We start from the raw sequence: 13,369 nt of genomic DNA on the forward strand, positions 1-13,369 counted from the left end.
GGATGAACCGCTCCTTGAATTTGGGAGGTAGGATTACCTTCTAAAGTCCGTACTTAGTTCTTTGACCATTTTCACTATGTCTTTTTATAGAATGCCTAAAAAAGTCGTGAAAAGGTTTAAAGCTCTACAAAAAACGCACTTGATTGCGGCGGTTTTTTTGAGGGGTTTTTCAAAAACCCCTTCAAAATAGAATAAAAATTGATGTTCTCTATGTAATGGGAAACATATTAGAGTAATTTACGGGGGTTTGAAACCCCCGTAATCTAGGAACGTTTTTCTCAAATTTTTACTGCACTTTTTTATTAAGATACTTTTTTAAAAAAAATGATTTTGTTTTTAAATTATGTTAATTATTAATTTACTTATAAACATTATTATATAACATATAACATATGTGAAAGAAATTAAAAAGAAAAGAAACTAAGGAAAAAACGCTTCGGTTCCAGTTCCATCTTCTCATTACACGACCTTCATCTCACAACCGGCTTCTCAGAAGACGAGTAGCGATTATGCTCAACATCGTCGATATTTCACAACCATCTGCTGCTAACAAAGTCGTCTATTACTCCCCGGTCCTCTTTCTCATTAAGGTTAGCTTATCCTTCTTTACCCTTTTATGTTATATTTAGGGTTTCTCTCAGCCTTTAAAATCTTGCTTTCAAAACCTCATACAAATTTGTTCATCTCTCTCCCCTATTTCAATTAAAGAATTAAGGAATAGTAAGAGGATTCAATTTCAATGAGAAATAGATTAGAGGATTGATTTAGGAATTTAGGGTTATTAGTTACATGAGTTCGATTTAGTTTTGATTTCATAAAAGACTTAGCAGATACAAATAATATTAACTGTGGAATATCTTAGATCCTATTTTGAGAGAAAAATCATAATTACTGTCTGAGTTTGATTTAACTGTAGGTTTTGTCGAAGATTACTAAGGAAAAGTGTTATGGGTCTTCTTTGTAGGTGAGTATTTTTGTTTATTGGAATTTTGTAAAGGAACTTTTGTCTATATAGATTTTAGGGTTAAATAAGTTTTTGGTCCCTATAAATATTGCAGTTTCATTTTTTAGTCCTTCCCTACCTTTAGGCAACGATTTTAGCTGGTTTTGGCAACGGTTTTCTTGTAAAAACCGTTGCTTAAAAGCAGGGAGGGACTAAAAATGAAAATTGGAATATTTATAGGGACCAAAAACTTATTTAACCCTAGATTTTATTAGTGTTGGTGTTTATTGGAAAGTTTTGTTAATGTAGGTATATTGTCATTATGCTCTGCATGGAATCTCAGTTCCACATGTGCTTGTTGAGCTCCTCTGTTTGACCTTGTTAACCTTTATAGTTTCAGGTTGACTACTAATAGATACCCTAACTATGGCCTTCACAAAATTGTCTAAATTGTTCTTTTTCTCCTTATTATCATTATTATTGACTAATGCAGAATGTTCTTTGGCATGTTTCTCTTTGAATTTAGCATAAAGATGAGAAACATCCTTCTCCACTTGATAATTTTTTCTAGTTTTTCGCCTAGTCTTGCTACCTCAAGAATTTAATGACTGCTCAATATTTTTCTTAGTTTATTTCTTAAACTATTTAGATGGTAAAACTTAATGTTCATTGCCAAATTTTGTTTAGAGCACAACGTAATTCTTAAACTTTAAATGAATGACTTTTATAACAGACATATATGTTAAAGTTGGATCTAGTTTTCCCTTATTACATATGGTTGTCAGCTTCTCTTAGTCTTTGGTAGCTCTAGTTTTATTGTTATAACTTTAGGCTTGGTTGCTCCTATAATATTAATTTGTATTCTTTTGCTTGTGAATGCTTAATCAAATATTTTAACTTATTATTTTTTTTTATAATTTCAGCAAAGTGACATTGCAAGTTAGTCTAGTTCTCCAACATTAAATGATCATGACGTGGTAACAGCTTTTGTTGTTGGTTTTGATTAGGAGATTGAACAAGAGTAAAAGTGATTCTAGTCTTGTGAAACTCCAATGTAATTGAAAAATGGTCAAAATGTGAACAAGGATCCTACACTTTTTGGATCTATTCCAAATACACCATTACTTTTCTGAATTTCCCAATACACACTCCAGGTAATTGCTTAGCCCTTATAAAATGAACTCAAGCCCATAGACAAATTTTAATCATTTTTCCACTAGGAATTAAATGCTCAAATTTATGAATTTGTTTGCAGGATCGGATAATCTCTCCACATTACCTTCCATTCACATATATTTTGAAGATTATGTTGTGATGAGATCTTAGGGGAGACAAGAAACAAGGATAGATGCAGCCATTGGTAATACTCATCAATGACACTTTATAGATGCAAGTGTATTGAGCTCGGACGACAAACTTAAAATTTGTGAGCAACTCTGTATTTTTCTGCTCCTATTTTGTTCGCTACTTTGATGTCTCTATTCTTCTGTCTTGCGAGCTGCTTTAGTAATGGGGCTGCTTACTAAGTGTTAATTTTATTTTTTCTTGGATTGGGTATAGTTTTAATCTTAATCTTATTGTAATTGGTTGATTTTGTTGAGGCTATGTAATATTTGCATGGGAGAATTTTGTATTTTATCTTTGTTGCTTATTTTATTATTAATATAATTATTCTGTCATTTTAGAAAATATAATAGAAGTTTGACTATTAAGATTTTTTTTTGCATATTTTATATTTTTTGCGGGGGTTTAAAACCTCCGTAAAACAACCTCTCCAGTTTATTAACCAAGATACCAGCAGTCGCTCATAAACCCCGCAAATAAATTGTGGGAATTGTATAAGCGGCAGTTTTTGAAACTTCCACAAAACATTTTTTGGAGGTCAAAAACCCCCCTCAAAATGGGAAAATAACCTCCGCAATTCTGACGCGTTTTTTGTAGTGGCTTTGCAAAGTAAGTTTTTGTGGAGGGGGGGAGTGGAGGAAAAGAGGAGGATCCATTGGGTGAAGTGGGAGGAAGTTACTTTACCTTTTGAGAAAAGGAGTTTAGGAGTAAAAAATATTGAATTGTTCAATTTGGCTCTTCTAAACAAGTGGAGGTGGCGGATTCTTCAAGGGCATGACGGTTTGTGGTTAGACGTTTTGAAAGCTCGGTATGGAGACATATCCGTTATTGCTTTTTGTGATGGCAAGGATTCTAAAGTTCCTCCCTCTTGCTCTTTTTGGTGGAAAGACTTGATTAAGGTTAGTTCTTCTTCTTCTTCGGATCTATTATCGAATGTAGTAATTTTTCTATTCATAATGGATTTATTACGCCGTTTTGGGAATCAAAATGGTTGAATGGTACCCCATTGAAAGAAGCTTTCCCGGTTTTGTATGATATTTCTTGGTTGAAGAAAGTTTCGGTAGCGGCTATGGGAGATTGGTCGGAAGGTGTTTGGATTTGGAATGATTTTGGAGTCTCCGAGTCTCTTTTGACAAATCCCGTTATTGTGGAAGAATTGGGCAATTTGAGGGGGAGGTTGCACTAGTAAAAAAAGATCAATATAATTTTAAAATTTACACCCAATATACTAAAAACGGGTGTAAATTAAAAATGCGGTGGCAATTTTGTAAATAACATGTCATTTTAAACATTATCAGGTGATAATATACACCCTATTTTCTAAAAACGGGTTTAAATTAAAAAATTATCATAATCAAAGTTCAATTACTCCTTTTAAACAAAAAATCGGGTGTAAATTTATATAAAAATTTTTTTGTTTAAATTTATAATTCAAAATATATAACCTATATAACATATTAATAAATAAATTAATGAATAAATATTAATGGGTCTAAATTTATTAAGTAAATAAAATAGTTTAAACATTATACAAAAACTCTTTAGTAAGTGAAACATTATCTTTAAACATAATTCTTTAAATTTATTAACATAATAAAATACTTTCTCATTTTCTATTCAACTCTTTCATGAAACTCATTTTAAACTCTTACAGAAAACCCATTTTTCAATCTAACTCTGTTCCACTCATGCATTTCGCGCTGCTTCAGAAAACCCATCTCTCGATTCACCTTTCCTTATCCCCTTTCAATCCTTCTCCTCGACAGTTTCTGCTTCTTTTTTACCTATTCTCATTCTCTACTCCAAAGCTTCGATCTCTTGTTCTCTGCCTCTGCTCCGAAACTTGTTCGATTTCACATTCCTTCACCCACTTTTTCAGCAGTCATTCACCAAGGTGTAATAGCTGACGAAGGTGAACCCTAATCCCCTATTTCATTCTCAGCATAATGTATTCCTCTTCTAAGTGTTTCTGTTGGTTCTAATCGGAACCCTAACTTTTTCGGTATTCAATGGGTATAGATGAAGTTGAGCTTGATATGGATGAGAGAGAGGATGGAGAAGAATTGGAAGAGGGAGGTGGAGATATCGACAAGGATGGTGAGGATGAAGAAGAAGGTATGAATTTAGATTGTTCCGAATTTTTGTATATTCGCTGTTTACCATGTGGCTGGAGGTAAGTTTTTAGAATACTGGGGATTTCAAATTAGGGTTTCCTATGTGGCATTGTTTGATATTGGTATGAACTAGTGTTAAGTGCTAGAAAGGAAAACAAATTTGGAATAATATTTTTCCGACTTTGTCGTGTTTTTGGGAAAATACTCAGATGAACTGAGGTTAGGCTGTTTGGTAGTTTCGTATGGAAATTGTGATGCTTATTTTCGAGTTATGTTTTAGTTAGTTCAAATGATGACGGTGTAACTTTTCTTTTCCATGTTTCCATTGATTAAGATATTTCATTTTGTTTTATTTTCCGATGGGCGAGATTAAGATGGAAGACATATCGCTACCGACGCAAGGAAGGGATCCACGCAACCGCCAGAGTTTGGTGTTGACCAGGTACACCGTGTGTTTTCTTCATTTTTTATAATAGTTTTGTGCTTCATAACTGAGTGTGGGTTTTTGGTTGGAGCAGGAGCTTGTGAAGAAGGAAAGCTAGTCTCTGAATAAATGCGGTGTTAGGTGTTGGGGAGTCTTGGAAAAGTAATGCTCTTAATCACAGCGTTGTGCCTGCTGCAAGTCATGGAGTTCAGAATGGGTACAGTGATGAATATATACTCAATTTTTCTCTTTTAATATTTTGATGCAAAAGAAAAATTGATTAACTCTCATACTATTATTATGCAGGTTCTGAAGTCTACTTATATGACAAGTCTACTTATATGACATAGATTAGGAACTCACCTTATGTTACAAGGTGAGTTAAAATGTTACGAAGAATTGCCTCTGCTGACCGTGTCGTTTCCTTCGTCGCCTTGTTCACCGCTGCTCGTAATCCTTCCGATGCCGCTGATTGCGACGAGTTCCTCGACCATTTCCTTCATTTCCTCCTTGTTGCTATGGCGGCGGCTGATAAGACTGTTAGATTCAGAGCCTGCCAGATTTTCTCAGAGGTAACGGATTGAGCTAAGTTCAACTTAATCATTTTTTGTGTTATTTTAGTGTGTTAGGTTTTACATTTGAACATTTAATTTCTGCAACTAATGTGTCATTGAATTGTTGAGTTTGAAAGAAATATTACGGTTATAACTTATGAACATTTAATTTCCTCGATTATTTTGGTTGTGATTTTGTAGATAATATTGCGGTTATCAGATGATGCAGAAGTGAGCAATGACCTATGGGACGAGGTGATAGAGGGCATGAAGGTTAGGGTACGAGACAAGATCTATTTGGTGCGTACGAGACAAGATCTATTTGGTGCGTACTTTTGCGGTTAGGGCACTTTCACGTTTCGTGAATGACTCTTCTAATGTTGACATTCTTGATTTGTTCCTTGAGATGCTTCCTTTGGAGCAAAATGCGGTGAGTGTCCCAATTGGATCAATCAATTTTGTTTCCTTTTTAATTTCCCCCATGCCTGTGCTGTTTTCTGTGTATTGTAATATTGTACTTATGGTTATTGCTTCTGCCTCTGTCTGAACTTTGGGTCATTTCACTATAAAATTCTATAGGACAACGGATTAAGCTCTTCTGTCTTGTTATTTTCCTACTCTGAAACAACTTCATCTCCTCACCATGTGCACCTTTCTAGAGATCCGTTATGCAGCCTTCCAGTGGCCCTTTCTGTGGCTTACTAGCAACCATCGTCATATTGGACATAATTGTCCCTTTAAAGGAATCACTTGTATTTGTTTTAATTGCTTAGATGAGTAATTTGAAGTTTTGGTGGCTAAAGCTTATTTACTTTATTCTAGTAGGTATGAATATTGATAGTAATGTTATAATTATGTTTGTCTCTATATTAAAATTCAGCTTTCATGATTCTTTTACTTGTAAGTATTCAAATGCTATCTATCCTTTTGTTTTGAAACTATTACTATTTTGAACTTTCAAAAATTTATGTGATCATATTAGATTAAAATAAATAAAATATATTGTTATAGAGGCATGAGATGAAATTATGATAATGTTTGACATTTGAAAGCTCTGTTTAGGTGCTATGAGATCGACTGGAGATCAAGGATTATAACTGTGAAGGAATCATATGTAGTTTTGGATAAACCTGCTGGCACTTCAGTATGTAATCAGTCTTACACTATGTACTCAGAAATAGTTATTAATCTCGTATAGGATTCTTATAGAATTGTTTTTAAATTTTAGATAGTAAACAACAACAGTCGTAAGTCCTGTCATTTTCATATCCAATGGACATGTTCTACATTGCATGAGTAATTAATTGTCATCTGAATTCAGCTTATTGGTTATTATGATGATGGGTTCTAACAGAAATTCAAGCCAGTAGGAATTAGATTTTGAAGAAAATGATGTTCAGTGCTTCTTGTCAAGTTAGATTAGGTTGGTCAGCTGTAATATATTTTAGGAGATAGCATGAAACATGAGAAGAAAATAAACCAAAGTTGTACACCCAGGCTTCCTTAATTATCACCTAACTGAGAAGAGGAATTCTTCGCGCTATGAAGATATAGAGCACCTTTTCTTATCTTCTCTGTTTCGAAACAGATTTGCATGCGGCATGTGGCTGGATTGGTGCGACATTTCTCTTTAAGTTTAGTTATACACATTAAAAAAACTAAGAAATCTTGAGTCATGAATACTAATTATAAAATTACTGAAATAACTAATAAATATTTTGTAATGCATGAGTGAAAGTTGCAAGTGGGTTGAAATGTTTGAAGATGTTAGAGCTGTCGTCTTTTGCGTTTCCCTCAGTGACTACGATCAGTTAACTCTTGCCCCAGACATCAACGGCAACGGAACACTTCTCCAAAACAAGATGATACAAAGCAAGGAGCTTTTCGAAACAATAGTGAGACACCCTTTTCAAAGGCACCCCATTAATACTAGTTCTTTGCTTGTGAAGACTCACAATGTAAGTTTCCTGCTTTTAGTCTTTTTGCTCTGATAATGATTTAGGTTATTAGCTTAAAAGTAATTTGTAACGTGTTCTTCTGAGTTCTGAGCACTTAGACTTGGTTATAGACTTATAATTGATCTCATGTTTATAGCTTAAGAAAGGTAGAGACTAGAGAAGATACTTAGTTTTGATTATTTTTAGCTGTATTCCTGCGGCTAGAGAAGGTGGGTTATATGCTTTGATTATTTTTAGTTGATCTCATGTATGTATGGTTCTTTCTGTTTGGACTTTTCTGTTGCGTTAGTCCAGTAGCTGAAATTAGGAAGTGGATGGTTTTGAGGAGGATGTTATTTAGTTAGACAGTTTAGTAGTTAATTGTTACTGTCAATTGAGAATGGCTTAGCGAAACTCATGTTGAATTGTTTAGTGTGCATGCTTGGTTTATGCATTGATTGAATTGGCTTTTGGAATGAAGTATATGGTTGTTTGTGTAGCTGGCATGAATGGTGGCAGGTTTGTGATGGTGGCATAGTTGCTTGGAGTTGGCTATTGAGCATTAGTTGTTGAGGCTTGGAGGTATGAGGTGTTTTTGTGTTAATTGGAGGTATGAGGTATTGAGCATAGTCGCGATATATGAACCTGTTGGTTATTATTGTGTATGGTTTGTGATATGTTTTGGTTCCATGCCTTTTAACTCATGCAAAATAGGCTGGTTTTTGGTGTTTGAATATGCAGGTTAGCAGGAAGATTCTGGTAAAAAAGTGATAGATGTTTTTCATCATTTTACCAAAAATTAATCTTTTGTCTTTTATTTTCATTCTGGCACACCTAATGAAAAGTATATATATATATATATATATATATATATATATATATATATATATATATATATATATATATATATATATATATATATATATAAAAGATAATGTGAATTATCATTGTTTCCTTTAACTAAATGTTTCTTATATTTATTGTATGTTTTATTCTTTATCATCTAACACTGATTTTTTTGTTGTTGTATTTTATAGTGTCTTTTTTTTGCAGAAGATAATTTTCATCTCCTTCCTGCATTTAATGATTTAAAACGTCTTGATGTGAGTTTTGGATATGTTATTGGTTATACAAATGCATTTCTAATGGAATTTCTGAAAAAGACTCAAAAACTTGAAGCACTTGAGATTCCTAATGTATGTTTATATATCTTGTTTCAATGCTTGCATTTGCCGTGTTTTTTAAGGTAGGTTAGAAGAAGTACTATTTTTGTTCATTGACTTGTTTATTGGTATTTATTCAGGGATTTGATCCAATCATTTGCATGGAAGGTGGAGAGTGGATATTGAATTCAGTGCCTTATTGTTTCAAAACTTGTCTCAATTTATTTTCCTTTGCTAATTTTGATGGAGATGAAGCTGAAATTCAATTCCTGAAGTTTATATTAGAAAATGCCCCAATTTTAAAAAACACTCATATATATGGTTCTGACAGTCTATTAGCTGATTTGAAGAAGAAGACTGCTGATGTTTGCAACAGAATGGAGTCTATGGGTCTAGAAAATTGGAACATAGCGTGAAATCATGAAAGAATGGGTGTAACTTTTGGTTTTTTGTGTTTTCGGTTGTTTTGACCTAGGAAGGTATTCCTTGTACCTAACTAATACCTTTTCCTATTATTTTGTAGTTCTGTTAGATTATTTTAGTTATTTTGTTCATTTGTTTTTTAGAGATGCTTTTATTTATATAAATATATTTTTTTTTTAATAAGAGAATATCTTTTGTCTTTTATTTTCATTCTGGCACACCTAATATGTTGGTCAATCTTTCAGGGTTGTTGCTACTGCAGTTACTTACATAAGGCGTGTTTACACAAGGTATCTCTGGTGCTTCGATTCCGGCCCAAGGGCTTTTGGGCTTCAGGTGTTTTCTCTTACTGTCTTCCAAGGTTCTAAGGAGGAGATCATCAATTCAATATCTGCAGCAGGATTCCAGTTCATCTGTTCCGATTTCTGTGAATCCAAACATGAATTTTCATGTTCGATTCTTTAGAAGCCACGAGTATCCGCGACATCAGCAACAGCAGCAACAGTATGGTTCTCTTCTTGCATTTCCTGTGTTCGAAAGAGGAAGTGGAACATATCTAGGTGTCATTGAGTTTGTTATCGCCAATCAAAACCTCATCAATTATCGTCCACAACTCGATCATCTCTCCAATGCTCTCGAGGTTTGTAGTTTCTCAATTAATTGCATTAGTACTAGTTTAAAGATGGATCTATCTATCTTTGGTGCAGGCTGTTGATTTTAGAAGTAGCCACAACATGAATATTCCACCAGCAGTAAAGGTAAGGATGCATTCCATCATTCATCAAATCAATACTAGATTCAATTCTTGACCTAATTGTTTTACATATGATAATGAATAATTAGATTTTTGAGGAGTTGTACGAAGCAGCGGTGAATGAGATCGTAGAGGTGTTGGCGTCTGTATGCAAGACTCGCAATTTGCCACTAGCGCTAACATGGGCTCCTTGCATACAACAACAAGGAGGAAAAGGTACTACCGGTGGTGGTGGATGCAGTGTTTCGATTACAGTTCCAACGGATCAGATGAACAATAATAATCGTATGATGATGAGTTGCATATCGACTGTTGATTCAGCTTGTTATGTTGGTGACATGGAGATGTTAAGATTTCAAGATCAAATGCAAATGGTTGAAGAGGATAAAGACATAGAAATGTTGCCAAAACAAAAATAAAAGAAGAAGAAAACTTATATATGAAGAAAGTGTTATGACTTAGTTAAAATATGATTTTTATGTGTATGATTTTAGAGTACTTTAGGGGGTGGAATTACGAAAAGATAAGGTGTTGTGGACCGGTAATCCGGAAAATAATTTTTCGGTGGCTTCGTGTTATTCTTTTTATGATTCCCTTAGAACTCCTTATGGCCCCCCTAATATTCATGAAGGAGCTTTTGGTTTAATTTGGAAGTTGGAGGTCCCTTTTAAGATAAAGGCTTTCGGTTGGAGGTTGTTCCTTAATAGACTACCAACAAAGGACCTTTTGGAGATTCGAGGTATGCATCTCCCTTTTGAGAATCTATTGTGTACATTTTGTGGTAATTGTTAGGAAAGTAGGAATCATTGTGAATACAAGATCACACTAACAAAGATGTTTTTGATTCTTGACAAACTCAACAAGCATTCAAGCAACAAGGTACAAGTAGAAGAACTCAAAGAAAAGCAAGCTTTGGTCTCTCATAAAAGAGCAGGTCGACCTACTATGCACACAGGTCGACTCAACACAAGCAAAATAAGAGGAACTCAGAAAATCAGCAGTTAGGTCGACCTACTCCCAACACAGGTCGACCTAAAATGAAGAAATTTACATATCATTCTGCTAGGTCGACCTACACAACAACTAGGTCGACCTAATCTGAGAAAATATCCCCAAAACGCATCTGAAGTGGATTCTGGTCGACCTACTTCTTTGACAGGTCGACCTAACTGGGAACAAATGACATCCAAAAGAATATGCAGCTCTGTTAGGTCGACCCAGCCCTAAATTAGGTCGACCTATCTGATCAAAACTGACATCCAAAGGATATGCAGCTCTGTTAGGTCGACCCAGCCCTAAATTAGGTCGACCTTGTTAGAACAAGATTTGTTCTGATCAATTATCTTAGTTTTGATGATAACAATAATATGAATTTTGCTTAAGATAATATGGTACTCTAATCCAATGCAATTTCCTTTTCAGGAAATATATAAAGAGTATGCATAATTCAGCGCTCAGAAGCTTTGTCTCAAGGGTTCAGCATGCAACATCAGAACATGGTCTGGCAAGACATCAGAAGATGGTCGAAGCAGAATCAGAACATGGGTCTATGGAAGCATCAGAAGAACATGAGATCAGAAGCACTGAAGTTCTGATGGTATCACGCTCAGAAGCACTTCAAGGTCAGAAGATCAGAAGATGCTTTGCACCAAGCTGTTTGACTCTGATGATATTCAAACGTTGTATTCACAAACATCAGATCAGAAGGAAGTACAAGTGGCAAGCTACGCTGACTGACAAAAGGAACGTTAAAAGCTATTAAAGGCAACGTCAGTAGACACAGCGTGAACAAGGCTCGAGGTAGTTGACAAAAGCGTATAACATTAAATGCGATGCTGTACGGAACACGCAAAGCATTAAATGCACTCAACGGTCATCTTCTCCAACGCCTATAAATATGAAGTTCTGATGAGAAGCAAGGTTAACGATTCTGAACAAAACAACTCATATTAACTTGCTGAAACTCTGTTCTATTCAAAGCTCAGAATCTTCATCTTCATCAAAGCTCACTACATTGCTGTTGTAATATATTAGTGAGATTAAGCTTAAACGTTAAGAGAAATATCACAGTTTGTGATTATAGCTTTTAAGAAGCAATTGTAATACTCTTAGAATTGATTACATTAAGTTGTAAGGAACTAGAGTGATCGTGTGGATCAGAATACTCTAGGAAGTCTTAGAGGTTATCTAAGCAGGTTGTAACTAGAGTGATCGTGTGGATCAGAATACTCTAGAAAGTCTTAGAGGGTATCTAAGCAGTTGTTCCTGGAGTGATCAGTGTGTGATCAGAAGACTCTGGAAGACTTAGTTGCTGACTAAGTGGAGAACCATTGTAATCCGTGCGATTAGTGGATTAAATCCTCAGTTGAGGTAAATCATCTCTGCGGGGGTGGACTGGAGTAGTTTAGTTAACAACGAACCAGGATAAAAATAACTGTGCATTTTATTTTTATCTGTCAAGTTTTTAAAGCTACACTTATTCAAACCCCCCTTTCTAAGTGTTTTTCTATCCTTCAATTGGCATCAGAGCGCCGGTTCTAAGGTGCAAGCACTTAACCATGTTTAGAAAAGATTCAGGAAGAGAAAAACGCTTCAGTAAAAGATGGCTGATGAAACTGCAAAGTCTACATCTACATCTGGCTCTGCTGAGCAACACAACGGTAACAATGGTTATACTAGACCGTCGGTATTTGATGGTGAAAACTTTGAATACTGGAAAGATAAACTGGAAAGTTACTTTCTTGGTCTAGATGGTGATCTATGGGATCTTCTGATGGATGGTTACAAACATCCGGTAAATGCCAGTGGCGTAAAGCTGACAAGGCAAGAAATGAGCGATGATCAGAAGAAGCTTTTCAGGAATCATCATAAATGCAGAACTGTTTTGCTGAATGCTATCTCTCATGCTGAGTATGAGAAGATATCTAACAGGGAAACGGCCTATGACATATATGAGTCCTTGAAAATGACTCATGAAGGAAATGCTCAAGTCAAGGAGACTAAAGCTCTCGCTTTAATTCAGAAGTATGAAGCCTTCAAGATGGAGGATGATGAAGACATTGAAAAGATGTTTTCAAGATTTCAAACTCTTACTGCTGGATTGAGAGTTCTTGACAAGGGATACACCAAGGCTGATCACGTAAAGAAGATCATCAGAAGCTTACCCAGAAGATGGGGTCCTATGGTAACTGCATTTAAGATTGCGAAGAATCTAAATGAAGTCTCTTTGGAAGAGCTGATCAGTGCCCTGAGGAGTCATGAAATTGAACTGGATGCAAACGAGCCTCAAAAGAAAGGTAAGTCTATTGCATTAAAATCCAATATCATGAAATGCACTAACGCTTTTCAGGCTAGAGAAGAAGATCCTGAAGAATCAGAATCTGAAGAAGAAAATGAACTGTCCTTGATCTCCAGAAGGCTAAATCAACTCTGGAAGAACAAGCAAAGGAAGTTCAGAGGCGTCAGAAGTTCAAAGAAATTTGAACGTGGAGAATCTTCTGATGACAGAAGATTTGACAAGAAGAAGGTCATGTGCTATGAATGCAATGAGCCTGGACACTTCAAGAATGAATGTCCAAAACTTCAGAAGGAAAATCCCAAGAAGAAGTTTCATAAGAAGAAAGGTCTTATGGCAACCTGGGATGAGTCAGAAGATGATTCAGACTCTGAAGATGAGCAGGCTAACTGTGCGCTGATGGCGACAGAAGATGACG

The 13,369-nt window shown here is 35.2% G+C and overlaps 1 long non-coding RNA gene across 1 annotated transcript; it reads left to right on the plus strand.

The window, feature by feature from the left end:
• The first annotated feature begins 448 nt into the window (after nucleotides 1–448).
• On the plus strand, nucleotides 449–2,498 carry LOC131606507 (uncharacterized). Its single transcript, XR_009284857.1, has 4 exons — nucleotides 449–590; nucleotides 917–964; nucleotides 1,951–2,097; nucleotides 2,199–2,498. It is a non-coding gene; the product is annotated as an uncharacterized LOC131606507 (long non-coding RNA).
• The last annotated feature ends 10,871 nt before the right edge of the window (nucleotides 2,499–13,369 follow it).

Source organism: Vicia villosa, linkage group LG5 (assembly GCF_029867415.1).
Source record: "Vicia villosa cultivar HV-30 ecotype Madison, WI linkage group LG5, Vvil1.0, whole genome shotgun sequence".
NCBI lineage: Eukaryota > Viridiplantae > Streptophyta > Magnoliopsida > Fabales > Fabaceae > Vicia > Vicia villosa.